At 38.3% G+C, this 18,303-nt stretch overlaps 1 pseudogene; it reads left to right on the top strand.

Annotated features, from left to right (window-relative positions):
- Positions 1–18,303, top strand: part of LOC122468584 — a 35,612-nt pseudogene that overhangs the window by 1,160 nt on the left and 16,149 nt on the right.

The raw sequence follows: 18,303 nt of genomic DNA, 5'->3' as shown, positions 1-18,303 counted from the left end.
TGTGTGACATGCTTCACCTCTTTAAGACCAAAGCCTCTTTTCAAAAACTTGAGAAAAAGACAGGTGAATATCCATCAAGAATATCTTCCCCACCTTCCCAGCCCACTACATTCCCAAATGGGCCAACTTCTTAGGCATCCCATGCTTCATGTAAGCTTCACGCTTCACTTTGTTTCAAATTGCTTAGGGGTCATCACTGACTCTTTTACTTTGTTCCCATTCTACATTCAATCCATCACCAAGTACTTCTATATATATCCTAATTCAAACTTTTTTTTTTTTAACCATCTTTCCTCTTTCCACACTAGTTCTTGTGGCTTGTCTTTCATTTAAACTACTGTGGTGGCCTTCTGACACATTCCTTCCCCTCTTATCTTCCTCGGTCTACACTCCACAAAAAAAGACCTTCCCTGAACATTCTATCCAATCCTCACTCTTCCTCTTACATTACTTCCTTTATAGCAACAGTAATTCCCTGGATTCTTCTTTAATTTATCTATCTTCTCTCTCAGGAATGTAATCTCCACAATGGCAAGGGCTTTGAATGAATGGAGAACAGTACAATCAACATATATCACTATATTCCAGGTACTTTACATGAGAGAACAAAACACAGATCCCTGACATCGATGGGCAAATAAGACAGTTTGACATTGGAGCTTTAGAATATAATGTTGTCTAAGGAACTCTCTAAAAATGGCTTTTATTTTGTTTTCTCAATAGGATAGCTAGTAATGAAACAGAGTTCTCTAAGATCCTTTCATCATGATCCAGTGACCATCTGGTTTTTCCAGGCAGGTTTCTGAATATGATTTAAAAAATCAGAGCTCAATTTTTTTCTGACCCAATAGTAGACTAACTTTCCAGCTCAGATATAAAGCCTGAGATGAATATGCGGTATGGGGAGTTGGATACTTGATTCAAATAAAAGAATCCACTGGGGTTAAATCTTTTCAATCACTAAGAACAGATCTTTGCACAACAGTTTATTCTTGTGGCACTGATGGAATATAGTAATTCTGGCCTTAGGAGGGCAAAGGTCACAAAAAGGGTCTGCAAGAGAGAAGGCTATAGCTACTCATAAAAATAGATCATTGTAGGGCGCCTGGGTGGCCCTGTCGGTTAAGCGTCCGACTTCGGCTCAGGTCATGATCTCACGGTCTGTGAGTTTGAGCCCCGCGTCAGGCTCTGTGCTGATTGCTCAGAGCCTGGAGCCTGTTTCAGATTCTGTGTCTCCCTCTCTCTGCCCCTCCCTTGTTCATGCTCTGTCTCTCTCTGCCTCAAAAATAAATAAACATTTTTAAAAAATTTAACAAAAAAATAGATAATTGTAGGTTAAGATTTTTGTAAAAACTGGAAATCCCTTTAGCTCATGATGGCTGCTCTGAGAAATTCCCCTGTAGCTTTAACATGAGTCTCAAAGAACAAGGCATTCTCCAGAGTCCTGTTTGGCTAATGGTTTCTCTCTCTTGAAGCATTTGCAGTTCCTCTCTTTGGTATGTTTCTCTAAATTAGCATTCCTATACAAGGTTTAAAACTCTCCTTTCATTTTAAAAACTAGGTTGAAGAGAAGATATACATATATGCGTATACACATATATAAAGACGGACGTATGATCACAAGCTACTTCATATCTGAGTGATTTTATTCCCTCAGTAGAAGGTTTGTGGCTTCTTTTTGACAATACAGCCATACTTTTATAGAATATAACACAATTAATACATTTTCCCTTTGGAAAAGTTGTCTTATTTACTGCTGTCTCACCTTAAACACTGTGAATGTCCCACAGGAGCCTCTCATTAAATATTGGTGAATGGACTTCTTGTTAAAAAATGAATGGACTTTTAATGTGTTGGTTGTGGTGAACACCTTATTGAAAAGAGAGAAAAGAAGTTAAAGCTTGAATACTGAATAGTGAAACCCAGGCCCCTAGATGGCTTCTAGAATGCTGGGATCAGGTTTATCCCTTGTCCCAAGAAAGACTGTTAAACTAAGAGGCAAGACCTGGTATTTGTTGTCCCACCTAGTTTCCCAGTCATCTTTTAAGTACCCTAATCATAGATAAAAATGAACCACAAATGATTTAAGAAAAATCTGGAATGTGGTAGACAAAGACCAACAGTAAGAAAGTGGAATTTGGAGGAAAACCTAAAACGATTAATTGCCTCAGAAATGAAAAGATATTCTAGAAATACTATGTACATTTAAACAAAAAAAAATGAACTTTATAGTTCTTACAGTAATGAAATTCAGTAAGAAGTTTGGAAGAAAAAAAGATGGAAAGATTCCAGAGAGGAAAGCAAGAAGATGAAAAATAGTTGAAAAGGATAAATGTAATCCAGGATTAAGAGAACAGAGAAAATGGAGGGGAGGAGAATTTCAAACACATTTTAAATTGATGGATTTTACATCGAAAGAGTCCCTTATACCAACGTGATGAATGAAGGCATCCACAGCACCGTGGAACATTATCAGGGATATCTCTGAATATCAGAGATAAAGAGATGAGTCTAACCACTTCCAGGAGGAGAGAAAATAGGTAACACAAAATCAAAATCAGAATGGCTTCGTACTTAATATCAATACTGGAAAATAGAAGTCAAAGGAGTAATGCCTTTCCCAGTTCTGCAGAGAAATGCTTCCAACTTACATTCCATACCTAGCCAAATTATCAGTTGAGCTTAGCTCTTTGCTTGCTAAGCCATCATAGAATGTGCTCCATTACAATGAGGGAGTATACTGTGAAAGAAAGAATTTCACAAGTGGTAGATGCAACATAGGAAAGAGGTAAGGGAATTACCAAAATGCTGGTGAAGGAGAAAATTCCCAGAATATCAGCAACAGCTTGCCGAAAGTAGAACAGAAGATTCACAGAAAGATGTGGAAAAAATCATTAGAACTGATTTTTTTTTTAATTTTTTTTTTCAACGTTTATTTTTTATTTTTGGGACAGAGAGAGACAGAGCATGAACGGGGGAGGGGCAGAGAGAGAGGGAGACACAGAATCGGAAACAGGCTCCAGGCTCCGAGCCATCAGCCCAGAGCCTGATGCGGGGCTCGAACTCACGGACCGCGAGATCGTGACCTGGCTGAAGTCGGACGCTTAACTGACTGCGCCACCCAGGCGCCCCTAGAACTGATTATTTAATAGATGTTTGACTATTAAGAGCTTTATACCTCCATAGGAAAGTTTAAGGGATGAGTTAGTGACTGGTACATTTGAAAAGTAAGGAAAGAAAACATAGGGAAAATGAGGCAGGTAAGTCTAAAGAAAATAGTGTTGATTAATGAAGAGTATGTTTGCTCAGCTGAAGGATATTTCTTGGGTCACAAAGTACACAATGAAAATTGATATAATCAAATGTCGGTATGATTATATTAGAATGATGAGGGAGGGAAAGTTTATCTGTGGGGATGGGGGTAATGTAAATTCTGATTTCTTAGGGTAGGGAGCTACTGATAATGCCTAAAAATGAAACATTAAGAACTATGTAAATTCTGGGGCACCTGGGTGGCTCAGTCAGTTGAGCTTCCGACTTCGGCTCAGGTCATGATCTCACAGCTTGTGAGTTTGAGCCCCGCGTCAGGCTCTGTGCTGACAGCTCAGAACCTGGAGCCTGCTTTGGATTCTGTGTGTCCTTCTCTCTCTGCCCCTAACCCACTTGCATTCTGTCTCTGTCTCTCTTAAAAATAAACATTAAAAAAAATTTTTAAAGAACTATGTAAATTCTATAAGTCCTGAGTTGAGTGTATCTAGGTAGCAGGAATGGAGGGAAGTAGAGGTGTTAGACCTATAATTTTCATGTTGATTTTTTAAAATTATAATCCTTGTGGCTCTTCTTGATCTTATGAACTACAGTATTTATTCGCAAAAGAAAATGTAAAACGCTGGATATTCTCCACTTATTCAGTGGTATACTATAATTCCTTTAAACAACCAGAAATTTAATCTCACAGGTTACCTGGAATATCAGATTATTTCTATGACATTTATAAAAGGAGGGATTTTTTAAAGTATTCTGTCTGCAGTGTTATCAAGACCTTTGGAGCTCACGAGAAAAATATGTATAATTCCAAAACAAGGCAAAACGTGCACACTTCAATTTCCCAATTTAAGGAGGAAAATAAGAAACAAGCCAATAAGAGTAAGGAGGCTAGGCGGTGAAGACCCAGGGAAATCCCTGAGCAAGACCGAATGCTGGAAGATAAAGTAAAAATTTGGTAAAGATAAACCAACTATCAACTGCTGCAGGAATGCAAAAGTCCACACTTAGGACAAACATAATAACATTAAAGTCTAACAGAAAATCATCCTTGTAAGAACATATCTAAAGAAAAAAACAAACAAACAACAACAACAAAAAAAACATATGGAGATGTTCCAGCTAGGATTTGGTGCAGAGACCAGTGTTCAGCTAGCTACTGGTTACTTTTTGAGTGATTTTGTCCTCCACCAACACTGCAGTGTGCCCTTAAACCTGTGTCTAACAAAAAAACTTGTGCTTTTTAGGCTAACGTTTTCCAAGTTCGGTAGCTGTCCCAGAGTAGTAAGCCCTGGTTTGAATCCTGGATGCATGGGAATTGTTTTAAATATTTAAAATTAATCAAATGAACTTATTAATCTTAATTAATATGATGCAACATATTCATGCAACCTAATGTTACTTATATTAAGTGAATAGCAACAATTAACTAATATGTCATAAATTAATAAACTGACAATGGTGGGAATGCCAGGGTCTGCCAGACCCTCAGAATAACAGGCGACTGAGACCAATAAATCTGAGTGCTGACTGGCTTTTCCTTTCCCCCAGGGTAAGGATGTGTTCTGATCCTTTCTGTACCAGGTAGGTCCCAAGGTTTGTAGAATTTCTAGAAGTGGAAATATTGCAACCAAATTGTGTACTACCTTTGAATGGTGATGTAAGCATTGCATATAAAGTGTCTGTGATTCAACTTCAAACTACACTTTTGGGATCTATCATGAGACTTGTACAAAGAATGTCAGTAGCAACTAGAAGATGCACCAAGATACCTGCTCTTGCTCTGTGCAGCCCTCTTACTTCAGTGAAGTTTATCTACCACGGATAAAAGCAATCGGGGAATGTCATCTGATCTTTCGAGGGGTTTGTGCCTCTGTTTCTGTGTGTGCAATGCCCTCTCTCTGCCATAACTACATGAGTAACCGGAAGCTCTGAACCCTCTGCAACCCCCATAAACAGAGTGGGAATCTGAGACTGATTTGCTGCCCAGCAACCTGAAGACTAGATCATGTTCTTTCCACCCTTTGCCACACTCCATCCATTCTCCCCTCCCTTTCTTTCTCAACATGTTGCCTTTTGTCATAAGCGGGGTTTTTCACCTATCCAGATGGTGGTTGTAGTTCTAGGTATGCATCCAAACAAGAGCATCCAAAGTGGGGGGGGGGGGGGGTGGGGGGTGGAGGGAAGGTATCTATTTCTGAGATTCTCTCAGGATTACAAAGACCTACCCACACAATTAGACTCCCAGAAAGCAAAGTTGTGTTCATTAGACCTCATGCATTAAGGGAAGACACATGGGAGTGTGGATCTAAATAAAGAAAGCCTCATTTGAAGTGGAGTCCTGAGGCCAGAAGGGGCTCACACAGCAAGCACCTCTCCTGAAGCCTTCTGCAGACCCATGGGGAAGAAGCCTATAGTACCCCAGCATAAGGAAGAAAGATTTTCTCTTCCCCTGGCAACGGCTTAGCCAATGAGAAACTGTCACATTCAGCCAATGAAAAGCCACTATCCTTCATACTCCCAGTTTACTTCAATGCATTTTTTGTTTATAACAGCCCATCCCAACTCCCTTCTCTCCTCTGCAAGAGAGTTTTCCCCTCCTTTGTTCTCTGGTATAGTGTAAGATTTTGCTGGAGTTTACATGTCCTAAATTGCAATTCCCTACTATTCCCAACTAAACCCATTTTGCTGGTAAAATAGTCGATAGTTTTATCTTTAAGGTTACCAGGCTATATGTAGGGTCTCAAAAGGGGAAATTAATGAAGAATATTTATAGGGTTTTAAAGGTCTGTGTCAGATAATTTCTAAGGTGGGTTTTGCGGGGCAGAGAACTGGCAGATATTGAGCCTAGTAAACTAGGTATTGATTAAGTATTGATGAGCATGGCTTACCAATCAAACCATTTTAGGTGATTCATAGTTATCTTTCAGGAGTAAATTGCCTAAAGTTAGTTGCTAAATTACCTTCAGTCTTAGTATTGTTTTAACAAAGGGGTGGAACATTATGTTGATCTCAATTTCCCTCATTTCTTGGGCATAATTTTTTCTTTCTTCTTCTTCTTCTTCTTCTTCTTCTTCTTCTTCTTCTTCTCCTCCTCCTCCTCCTCCTCCTCCTCCTCCTTCTTTTTTCTTTTGCATTATCTCATTTAATGTCATAGTATCCCAGTGAAGTAGGTTATTTTCCCTATTATTTTCCACTATACAGGTAAGGAAATTGAAGCTCTGACAAGTTCAATATTAGCAATAATCAGGCATAAAGTCAGGATTCAAATCCCAGTATTATGATTCAAGAATCCATGCTTTTATCCTCTATTTTCCTTTAAATATGTTTAATCATTCATAAAAGTTGCCAGAAAATTTATTTCTATTTATTTTTCCCTTTTTAAAAACATTTAAATCCAAGTTAGTTAACATACAGTGAGGCATAATTTTTCATAGTAGTTTCCTTAACTTACCTTTCCTTCCTTACCTTTCCTTACCTTAACTGGGTCATGTACAGAATTAGATAAAACAGTCTAGCGTGTTTCTCTGTGTATCTCTGGGTGTGTGGAAAGATAAAGTGTCATAAAAATTGGATCACATTAGAGACCCTGCTTTTTAGGTTTTGTTCTCGCTTTGTGTCACTCAGGTAGTTTGCAAGCATTCTTCAGCCTCTTCCAGTTCCTGTTTCTCCCCTGTTCAAGTAAGTAGACTTCTTTAATCTGAACCCTGATAATTCTTTTGTGTTAGTCGCCCCTACTTATTGCTGTGATAAAGCCCACGAGAGCCAACTGTTACATTCTTAGGAACAATGCCAGCCAGTTGACATCACATTCGAACCTTAAGTCCATCATGGTGAATGTATTTACACCATGGCAATCAGTGAATGCTGGAGATTCATGCTGCTCACTTCAGCTGGTTGTTAAACACTTCCTGGCACAGCACTGCCTATAGGTGCCACTCTTTAACCAAGTATTTGATTTCATAATTACTATAATTTTTCAGAAAAAAACAGAATTATTTAACTTAAATATTCATTTGCTATAAGGAACAGCATTTCCTGTAAGCCCTCTATGGTTATGAGGGGGAGAAAAAGTTATAAAACACATAAAAGTGCTTAAGTTTTTATGCATTTGGAAACTGAGCTCAACTAGGTTTGGGTATTCTTTGACTCTTTGACCTATCTATCCTTTATGTGTTGCTCTTTTTCATTAGTTATATTGTTGTTTTCAAGATTTCAAGGGCCCTTGGGGCCCCTGGGTGGCTTGATCAGTTAAGCGTCTGACTTCGGCTCGGGTCATGATCTCACAGTCCGTGAGTTCGAGCCCCGAGTCGGGCTCTGTGCTGACAGCTCAGAGCCTGGAGCCTGTTTCAGATTCTGTGTCTCCCTCTCTCTGACCCTTCCCTGTTCATGCTCTGTCTTGCTCTGTCTCAAAAATAAAGAAATGTTAAAAAAAAATTTTAAGATTTCAAGGGCCCTTGAGCAAGCTGGATGGCTGGTAAAAAGAGTTGATGAACTCCTACAGGTGAATCATCTTCAGTTGATTATTAAAAGCATCATCTGTAGTCCAGTTCTTTAGGTGAGAATGTGTGTGATAACAAACACTCTCCTCCTCTGAATACCTTGTATGTAGTACGTCTGCATACCCTTTCCACCCATCCTGTGGTTTATCTTTCCACATATCTGAAAAGCACCTGAAAAAAATGCCTGGTAGCTAGTAGGAGCTCGTAATGGCAGCCATTGTTATACAATTAGAAAATTATCAAATATATTAGGCACTTTCTTAGTTTCCTAGGACTGCCTGCTATAACAGATTATTACAAACTCATTGGCTTAAAACAACAGAAATTTCTTCTCTTGCCATTCTGGAGATCAGAAGATGGAAATCATGATGGTACCAGGGCCACATTCCTTCTGAAGGAAGGATTCTTCCAGGGAAGAATCTTGCCTTTTCCAACTCTTGGTGGCTCCAGATGTTCCTTTTCTTCTGGTAGCGTCATTCCAGTCTCTGCCTCCACCTCCACATGGCCTTCTTGCCCTCCTTCTTCTCTGTGTGCCTCTTATAAGGACACTTATTTCTGGATTTGCTGCCCACTGGATGCCGGTGATGATCTCACTTCAGGATACTTAATGTAATTACACTATCAAAGACCCTTTCACCAAATAAGGTCAAGGTCACAGGTTCTGGGAATTAGAGCATGAAAATATCTTTTTGAGGACCACCATTCAACCCACTTATAGGACCTAGACCTAGAAAAAATGGATAGAAAAATGGATAGAACATTCACTGATCTCACCAGAAGTTTACAGTCTAGACAACCACATAACTAGACAGCTATAGTCTTGAGGAATCATATACAGGGCATTAGCAGAACACAGAGGAGGAACGCCTTACTTCATTACACTTGGGATGGGGATGGGTGGGTGACTTAGAACCAAGGGGCCTCTGAGCAGAAATTTAAAGATGAGTTTGAGTTTTGTAGGGCAATGCGGGTGACTTGGAGAAGGCCATTTAGGCAAAGCGAATAGCACCATTAAGTCAAGGAGAAGAAAAGTAGCTGGTTTGAGTAGGAAAATTACAAGGAGCTCAGTATTGCTGGAATGTAAAATTGCACATTAGCAGGTGGCGAGTAAAGGTGAAACAGGAAGTGATCGGGGCCACTCAGACATTAATGTGCAATGAAATCATCTAAGCCTCTCATTAAAATGCTGACTCTGATTAAGCAGAGCGATTAAACAGGTATGAAATGGGCCTGAAATTCTGCATTTCTGAAAGCCTTAGGTAATGCTGGTGCTGCTTAGCTGCAGAGCATCCTGAATAGCACAGATTTAGAGCAGCGAATTGAAATCTTGAAGAAATCTTGAAAAGAAGGAATGAAGCAGGGCAGTGCTGACCAGGGCAGACTAGAGAGCCTTTCTACTCCATAAGAGTATTGCCAGTAGGAAACAAAGGGTCCATTACTGCCAGATCTTCCTGCTATTTTCCAAGAAAAATATGAATCAGCATTTCTATTTGAAGTCATTCAAATTACATGATAACAACCCCCACCGCCCCCCAAAAAATTGATCTGCTAGCTTTTGACCCCTGTGAGGAACTTTGGATCTTTTCAGGAATCCTTACATCTGGGAAGCTGGGATAGGGATGACCTGAGGGCACTGAGACCTGTTGTTAAGTCTTGGAACACCTGGGATTGTCACAACAAAAATGGCAGAATTGCAAGTATCCTGGAGCAAATTCCAGTTGATTAAGATGGTGACTTCGGTCTGAGGAGATAGAATGACCCATGAACATTACTTAGGATCAAAAAAGAGGAGGAAAAAAACCCCTCTGGGTTTCATAATATAACTGTAGAAAAATGAAACCATGAGGTTTTAGAATGGCCAGCATTGGGTAAAAAGTAGCTTTCTCAAGGTTTCCCCCAGGCATAATTTGGCTTTGGGAGGTTCTTGACAAATGGCTTTTCTTCTACACGATAATCAGTGGAGAAAGCATCAAAGAAGGGTTTAAGTGTAAAGCCAAGCATCACTTTCTGGAGCAGCTGAAGCTATGCTGTTGGCATAATCAGGGATCCACTCTTTTGCATGTCCTACTACCATTCTCAGGAAGAGGGGGACGAGTAGTGAATTGATACTAAAGCTGCAGAAGAATTTGGGTTAGATGGCCTGCTTGGTCTCAAAGTCTATAGCATCCTCTTCGTTAGATACGAATCACTGAATGAATTACATAACCTCTCTTGTTATTACTTCCTCATCTATAAAATAGGGAATAATAGTATGAACCTCCCTGGGTTGTTAGAAAGTATTAAATGAGCCAATAAATCTAAAGCTTTTTGTGCTTGACACATAGGAGGCACATAAAAAGAATAAACATCCCCTGATGGGTCTCCTAGCCACTAACACCATTAATACCACAGACAGGGGAACCCATGAGGGTCCTGGTTTGATGAATACCAACTGCTGATTGAGTATTGGCAGCTCAATATGGATTGAGCTCTTTTGTAGGGTCAAAGCCATAGAGAACACACGTATTTCATTTCCAGGAGATTGAGGCTATTCTAGATAATCTTAAAAAAGGGACTTGAGGACTAGAGGCTGACTAATAAGAGGAAGAGTTTCCCTCAGAGGAAGGTTCGTGTCTGGTTTCATCTTTTTCTCTGTTGTACAGGTTTACTCAGATAAACTGTAGCCATAGTTGCATCTTCATAAACTTGGCTACATCATATAAAAGGATGGTCTCTTACCACCGGAATATGTGTTCCTAGGAGGTAAAGTCTGTCCCAAAAATATCCCAGTGCATGGCATCTTGGAGGCATTTAGTAAAAATGCCTGGACTAATGAATGATTTATAATATCTGCAAACCCCTTTCATTTAAGGTTTATCTCTGTTTAGTCAGAATATAAAATGTTTTTACAAATATATTGTAATCAGTGACTTGAAGGAAGTTTTATACCTCTATCCATTTGATAATGTATATTAGTATCTGGGGATATCATAACAAATATTTTCACTTTCAGAAAGGAGTGAAAAAGTATAGAATGTTTTGGAGATTAAGACATTGGGAGTAGTACCTATTCCTGGAGAAAGAAAAGATTATAGCAGAAGCAACTTAGTAAGAGACCATGCCATGGACTATAGATCTCCCTGCAAAATTATGGTCTATGAAAAATGATGTAAACTTTCAGACAGCTTTCCAACTTATAATTTATAAAGTTATAACAATTTCTAAAGATATTTTTAAGTTGGCCTCTATGATGATTATGTAAGCATAATAATAGTATAAAATAGAATAAAAGAGTCTCTTAGAATATTTCATATCCTATATTTGGAAACATCCAAACTAGAAATAAATAGTAAAAATGATACAAATATCCTCTAGGAGGACTTGGCTTCAACTATATAAAGTGAGAAAGGTAAGGGAGGGTCTTAGGGATGATGACAATTGATACACATGATCTCTGAAACTATAAGGAAGACCAGTTTGAACATTCTTAAAATAAAAAAAGAAAACACTTGCCCTTGTTAAGGTGGTGTGGTGGACAGTCTATAAAGGAGCCTCGTGACCTCACCTCCTGGTATTCATGTCTGTGTAATCCACCCCCTTGGGGTGTAGGTGGAATATGGGATTTGCTTCTAACCATAGAAAACAGCAAAGGTGACGAGATGTTGCATCTGTCATTATGTGATGTAAGATTGTAACATTTGTCTTTCTGAGAGACTTTCTCCCTTGCTGGCTTTGATGAAGCAAGTAGCCTTTTGGGTGGTCAATATGTCAAGGAACCGTGAGAAGCCTGTGGCCAACAGCCAGCAAGAAACTGAGTCTCTCAGTCCAAGAGCCATCCAGGAAGTTAATGCTTCCAACAACCACAAGAATTTGGAAATGAATCTCTATCCAGTAAAGCTTTCAAAAGATGACTGAGCCCTGAGTGACATCTTGATTGTAGCATTGCAGAACACTGAGCTGAGCCCTTCCCAACTCCTGACCTGTGATATGACAAATGTTGTTATATGGCAATAAATAACTAATGTAGGCTATACATTGTCGTGATAGTTCTTAAAGACCATGATGATATTAATGTGTTAAAAGGAAGACGAAGGTAAGGAATAGGAGCATCTTTTATATTACAGCATTACCCCTCCAACAAAGGTTTAGACACTGCCCACTCGATCACATCCTTATCCTCCACTCCCATATTAGAAACTGGCTGAGACTAGACAACTTTCTATCTTACATTTTCAGCGTTAGGAAAGACTTTGTAACCGACTTTTTCTTTCCTTTTTACCTCAACTTTTTAAAAAAAGTTGACCTGTAGGAAAGTGGGACAAGAATTCCAATGAATATCTACATTCCTTCACATTTGGCCACATTTGTTTTATCACCCTCTCTCTCCGCTCAGAGACACATACACATTCAGACTCTAGTTTTGATTCAGTAAAATCAAATAACTTTCTGTAGTCCTTGGGGGGCTGCATTCATGGTATTCTCGCAGGGCAGTGTCGGATACTGGCCTAGTTCCAGGTGTTGACTGAAAGAATAGTTCTAACACTTCCTCCTTCTCACCTCTTCCCTCTCTGCAAAGAAGGAAGCAATTCACCGGAGAAGTTTGCATCTGTTCTGCTCTCCCAGAGAAGGGTCGGGACAGAATTGTTCCAGTGAAGCTGAGCAGGTATCTTTTTGATAATTCGCTGTTACTCCAGCCCTTATTGAATGGTGTGAGAGAGTAACTGAACATTTTCCTTACACAAGAGGAAGGAACTAATATGTTATCTTTTTTCACATTTTGTCAGGACCAACTCCTTATGATAGCTTATAAGAAACACTGGAAGGTTGTGTTGCTAAGTCTGTGAGCTGTCAATATGAAAATGGAGAAGGAGTACCTGGGTGGCTCAGTCGGTTGGACATCCAGCTTTGGTCAGGTCATGATCTCAGGGTTCATGGGTTCGAGTCTGGCGTCGGGCTCTGTGTTGACAGCTCAGAGTCTGGAGCCTGTTTTGGATTCTGTGTCTCCCTCTGTCTCTGCCCCTCCCCTGCTCATGCTTTGTCTCTCTCAGTTTCTCAAAAATAAGTAAACATTAAAAAAAATTTTAAAGAAAATGGAGAAATGTGAACTAGCCCCTGAGCTCTGCCACACAAATACAACTGTAATTAATGTGATACGGAATGTTTCTTGCAATTCCCCTTCCTCTGTTAAGGTTTTAGTTTGTGTAACTGGAATCATAGGATATATAATTACAAATGCACTTAATTTGCTTTGATGACTAATTACAAAGCCATGTGAAAAAATTTTCAATGTAGTCTTTATATAGATAATACTCACACTTCCCTACATTTGCCCTTCTATCCAACCAAGTATCTCTTTCCAGAGAGTCTGTAAAGATACAAGCATGTATGTATTTCTTTTAATAAACTAAATATAGCATACTTGTCCACATAGCTTTTCACAAAATAATATGTCATGGAATTCCTTTTATCTATCTATCTATCTGTGTATCTATCTATCTATTTTTTCTTTATTCTTTGTTACAGCTGCATATGTACTAAAAACACTACTGTGTTTTATATACTAGGCTCCCTGTCCCAAAATGTTTTCACAGTTGTACCGCAACTCATGATGTTACAATAAACAGACTCATATAATATAGTTTCGTATAATACATGTTCAAGTATATATATTTGGAGTGAATTTCCTGGGAGTAGAAATATTGGGTCAAAAAGTATGTGCCTTATCATTTTTATGTATGTCCTAGTTCTTCACAGAGATGCCAACATACATTTTAACTCACAATTGTCTCTCTCCCTTTTTTCTGACCTGTAGTGTAATCAAACCTTGTTTAATGCATTTTTTTGGAAATATACATACAGAATATATATGTGTGTAGATAAGTAAACTATACACACACACACACACACACACACACACACACACAGTTACTAAAGAGTAACAAAAGCACTGTGAACCCATCACCTAGTTGAAAGAAAAAAGTAGATTACTAGTATCTTAGAAGCTTTCTATGGGCTCCTCCCTGATTGTTTCTCTTTTCCTTCCTCCCAAAAATAATGACTATTTTGTTTGAAAAAAAAAATTTTTATGTTTATTTAGTTTTGAGAGAGAGAGAGAGAGAAAGAGTGAGTGAGCAGGGGAGGGCAGAGAGAGAGAGAGAGAGACAGAATCAGAAGCAGGCTCCAGCTTCTGAGCTGTCAGCACAGAGCCTGACATGGGGCTTGAACTCACAAACCATGAGATCATTACCTGAGCTGAAGTCAGACACTTAACCGCCTGAGCCACCCAGGGGCCCCAATGACTATTTTGAATTTTGCATTTATATCTCATATGTATTTTTGGTTTCTGATTTCTGGATTTATACAAAGCATCTATGTATTAAGAAAGTTTCCCCTGTGTGATATTAGGTGAAGACTTCCCAATAGTTGTTTGTTTTGATGTTGCTTTTTGTAGTTTTTACCATGCAGGTGAATCTTCTGTAGTATCTGGGTTATGTGCTATGTTTAGAAAAATCCTCTCCACTAGATATTATTTTTCAATCCAATTTTTAGTGTTTATTTTCTTGAGAGAGAGAGGGAGAGGTAGGGAGAGAGAGAGAGAGAGAGAGAGAGAGAGAGAGAGAGAGAGAATCCCAAGTAGGCTGTGGCTGTCAGTGCAGAGCCTGATGACACAGGGCTCTATCTCACAGTTCATGAAATCATGACCTGAGCTGAAATCAAGAGTCAGATGCTTAACCAACCAAGCCACTAGGCACCCCAAATCCCCTTTTTAAGGATTAGTTTTCTTTTCCTCTTTTCATTTAGAATCTTTGAATAGATTTCCAAATTTTGGAATTGGTAAGTATTTCTTACAATACTGCTCCCATTATAGAACTATACTTGACATTGTCTGGGGCCATATATGGAGTCTTAAATTTTCCCTTTTCAGAATCTCCATCAGTAGATGCCCATTGTTGAAGAATTAACAAAGCTAACCTTGGGATTTCCATTTTGCCTACTATTGTAGCTATGCATGGATTATGAAGAAAACTCAGAAATTAAATCTCGTGTGGAAATACACTGCTGGATTTGAATATGCTGTTTTCATTTTTAAAGAGCATTAATGCCAATTAACATAGACAATTTTGATTGACTACAAAAAATTCTACCACCTGGAGATAAACCACTGCTGTTAACATTTTAATGTATTTCCTTTCAATTTATTCCTCTGTGAATGTATACATATTTTTATATTAAAAATAAATTAGGATTGGGATGTTTAGTATTTTATATCCTGCTGATTTTATATTATAGTTTGATATAAATATCATTCTGTGTCAGTACAAATCTAAATCATTTTAATCGCTATATGGTTATATCCTATTGGTTTACTGTAAATGAATTACCCAAGTTTTGACTGAATCCAATTAAGTTGTTTATAATTTTTGGTTATCTGTACATATAATAGACAATACCGCCTGGCTTCAGCCACACATAGTTTTATTATTTGGGATGGAGACTCCAATAAGATGCTTTTCAAATGAGGTTGATAAGTAGAGAATGGAAACCTTTTGGCATACCTGCAGAACAGAGTCAAACCACTTAAAAATAATCTAGTATTTATGGACAATGGTGAGAAAAGCTTTAGCATTAAAAAGTGTTCCTCTTCGATTACTTGAGCCATGTTAATAGATCATATCCAGCCTGGAGAAGTACATTATGCTAAATGACTTGTTTGTTTGTTTGTTTGTTTGAAGTTTATTTATTTATTTTGAGAGGGAGAGAGCGGGGCAGGGGCAGAGAGAGAGAAAGAATCCCAAGCAGATGTGGGGCTCAGTCTCACTAACTGCAAGATCTTGAGATGAGCAGAAATCAAGAGTCAGACGTTCATGCAACTGAGCCACCCGGGCATCCCGACCTGTTCGTTATGACGAACAAGAACTGAACTGATATTGGTGCAGGAACTACAATCAGTGAATATGTACAATTGAATCCCATTTGTGGGGCTGTATCTCTACAGCTGTGCTGTTCAACACACGATACACTAGCCACATGTGGCTATTTAAATTTAAATTACTTAAAATGAAATGAAATTTAAAACGTAGTTTTTCAGCCAAACTGGCCACATTTCAAGTGCCCAGTACTTGTGGTTGGTGGCTAACCCATTAAGACAGTGCATCTATAGACTATATCCATCATAGCAGAAAGTACTGTTCTAGAAAATTAAGCTGAGAGCATTTTGCAAAATACACTGGAATCAGGGATTGTGTGGGCAAGATCCCATCCAAAGGCATTTTTGTACTCCATTTGAAGATAGTGTTAGTAAAAAGGGGAAAAGAGATTTATATGAGATGATGTTCAGTTATTATAGGGTGTAAAACATGATGCCATAACTTTTAACTTGGGAGACTGGGAGATAGAAATGTCATGAAGAGAAATATAGGACACATAAGGAACAGCAGGTGTAGGAGGAAAGATCCTCCAGGGGCATGCTGCATTGAATATTGGGGGCTCTCCGGATAAAGCAGAACAAAGTGTTGGTGCTTAGAATGAGTCTTATGGTCACAAGTGGATTTTTGAGACAATGATTCTCTTATTTGTTTTTCTTTTTTTTTTCTAATTTTTTAATGTTTATTATTTATTTTTGAGAGAGAGAGAGAGAGTGCAAGGAGAGGAGGGGCAGAGAGAGAGGGAGACACAGTATCCGAAGCAGGCTCCAGGCACTGAGCTGTCAGCTGAGAGCCCATTGTGGGGCTTGAACTCACCAACCAGAGATCATGACCTGAGCTGAAGTCGGACACTTAACCGACTGAGCCACCCAGATGCCCCTGTTTGTTTTTCAATATCATTTTTATTTCACTGACTAGATATGCACAAGCCTATTAGGAAGCTTACTTTTAAAAAAGTGGATAAACTTTAGTTGAGTAAACTCAACAAATCTTAAGTGTATAAATCAATTATCTTGTACACATTTGTGGACTACTGATGCTACCACTTAAGTTTAGATTCAAAAGATTTCCATCATACCTCAGGATCATCCAGTACACCTTCCTAGACAATACCTAACCTTCCCCAAAGTAACCATTATCCTGACTTCTTTTTTTTTTTTTTTAATGTTTATTTATTTTTGAGAGAGAGAGAAAGACAGAGTGTGAGCTGGGGAGGGGCAAAGAGAAGGAGACAGAGAATCTGAAGAAAGCTCCAGGCTCTGAGCTGTCAGCACAGAGCCTCATACGGGGCTTGAACTCACACAGCTGAGATCATAATCTGAGCTGAAGTCAGAGGCTTAACTGACTGAGCCACCTAGACACCCCAACCACTATCCTGACTTCTACTACAGGATTAGTTTTACCAGTAACTGAAGTTCACATAAATAGAATGACATAGTATTGGTGGTCATGAGATTTTCCATGCTGTTTCTTGTATCAGCAGTTATTTTATTATTGTTGGTATTGCTGTGTAGTACCCCATAGTATAAACAAATCACAACTTATCTACTCTCCTATTGGCAGACATTTGGATTGTTTCCAATTTTTACCTATTGTGAACAAAACTGCTATAAATGTTCATATACACATTTTTTGGTGGACACATGAACTGATTTCACTTAGGTATATATCTGATAGTGTAATTCTTGACCCATAGACTCATGAAACATGTACAATTAGAGTGATGCACCCAAAGGTTCATATACATCTCACATCTTGGTGCTTTATTATTAATCTCATGACATGTGTGTGTGTGTGTGTGTGTGCACACATTCATAGTATTTTGCAGAGATAACTTTATCAATAACTAAAATAAGGCAAAGCGAGAATAATCTCATTGAAAGAAAATAAAACCCTCAAAATGATTCAATATATAGGAACTAATAAGAAATGAAAGACTTATGGAGAAGTTCATGATAAAGTTTATGTAAAGACCTTAAAAGTGGGAAGACACACTGTGCTTTTAACTGGAACACTTCATGTCATACAAATGGCAATTATCACCTAATTTCTAAAATGATTTCAAATATCATCCCTTCAGAATGTTCTTGAAACACAGCAAATGGTTCTAAAGTGTATGTGGAGTAACAAATGTGTGAAAAGAGCCAATAAATAGTATCCAAAAAATAATAATAATGAGATGGGAACTCCCAGCTGGATATAAACAATAAATTATCCAGTAAATAGTTTGAAACATTTGGCTCTGCAGTTAGGAATAAAATGTGATAGCCTTACCTCAAACTCAACAATAAATTCCAGATGGATTAAAGATACAAATGCAAACATATTAATCCAAGAGTGTGAAAGACTACAGAAAAATGTAGCTTTATAATTTTGGAATAGGAAAGGCTTTTCCAAGCATGCCATAAATCCTGAATACCATAAAACAAAGGTTAAAATATTTAAAACTACATAAAGACAAATGGCAAACTAGGGAAAATGTTCTGCAACACATATGACAAAGTATTAATAGTCTTAATATAAAGAGCTCCAACAAATCAATAAAGAAAAGACAAAGAATCCAAAAGAAAAATAAGTTGAAAAAACAAACAAGCATGAAAATGTATTTTACAATGGCAGAGTTAAAGTAGACA

This window comes from Prionailurus bengalensis, chromosome B1 (genome assembly GCF_016509475.1).
Source record: "Prionailurus bengalensis isolate Pbe53 chromosome B1, Fcat_Pben_1.1_paternal_pri, whole genome shotgun sequence".
In the NCBI taxonomy this organism is placed as follows: Eukaryota; Metazoa; Chordata; class Mammalia; order Carnivora; family Felidae; genus Prionailurus; species Prionailurus bengalensis.
The sequence above is the reverse complement of the archived record's forward strand: the minus strand, read 5'-3'. Positions and strand labels throughout refer to the sequence as shown.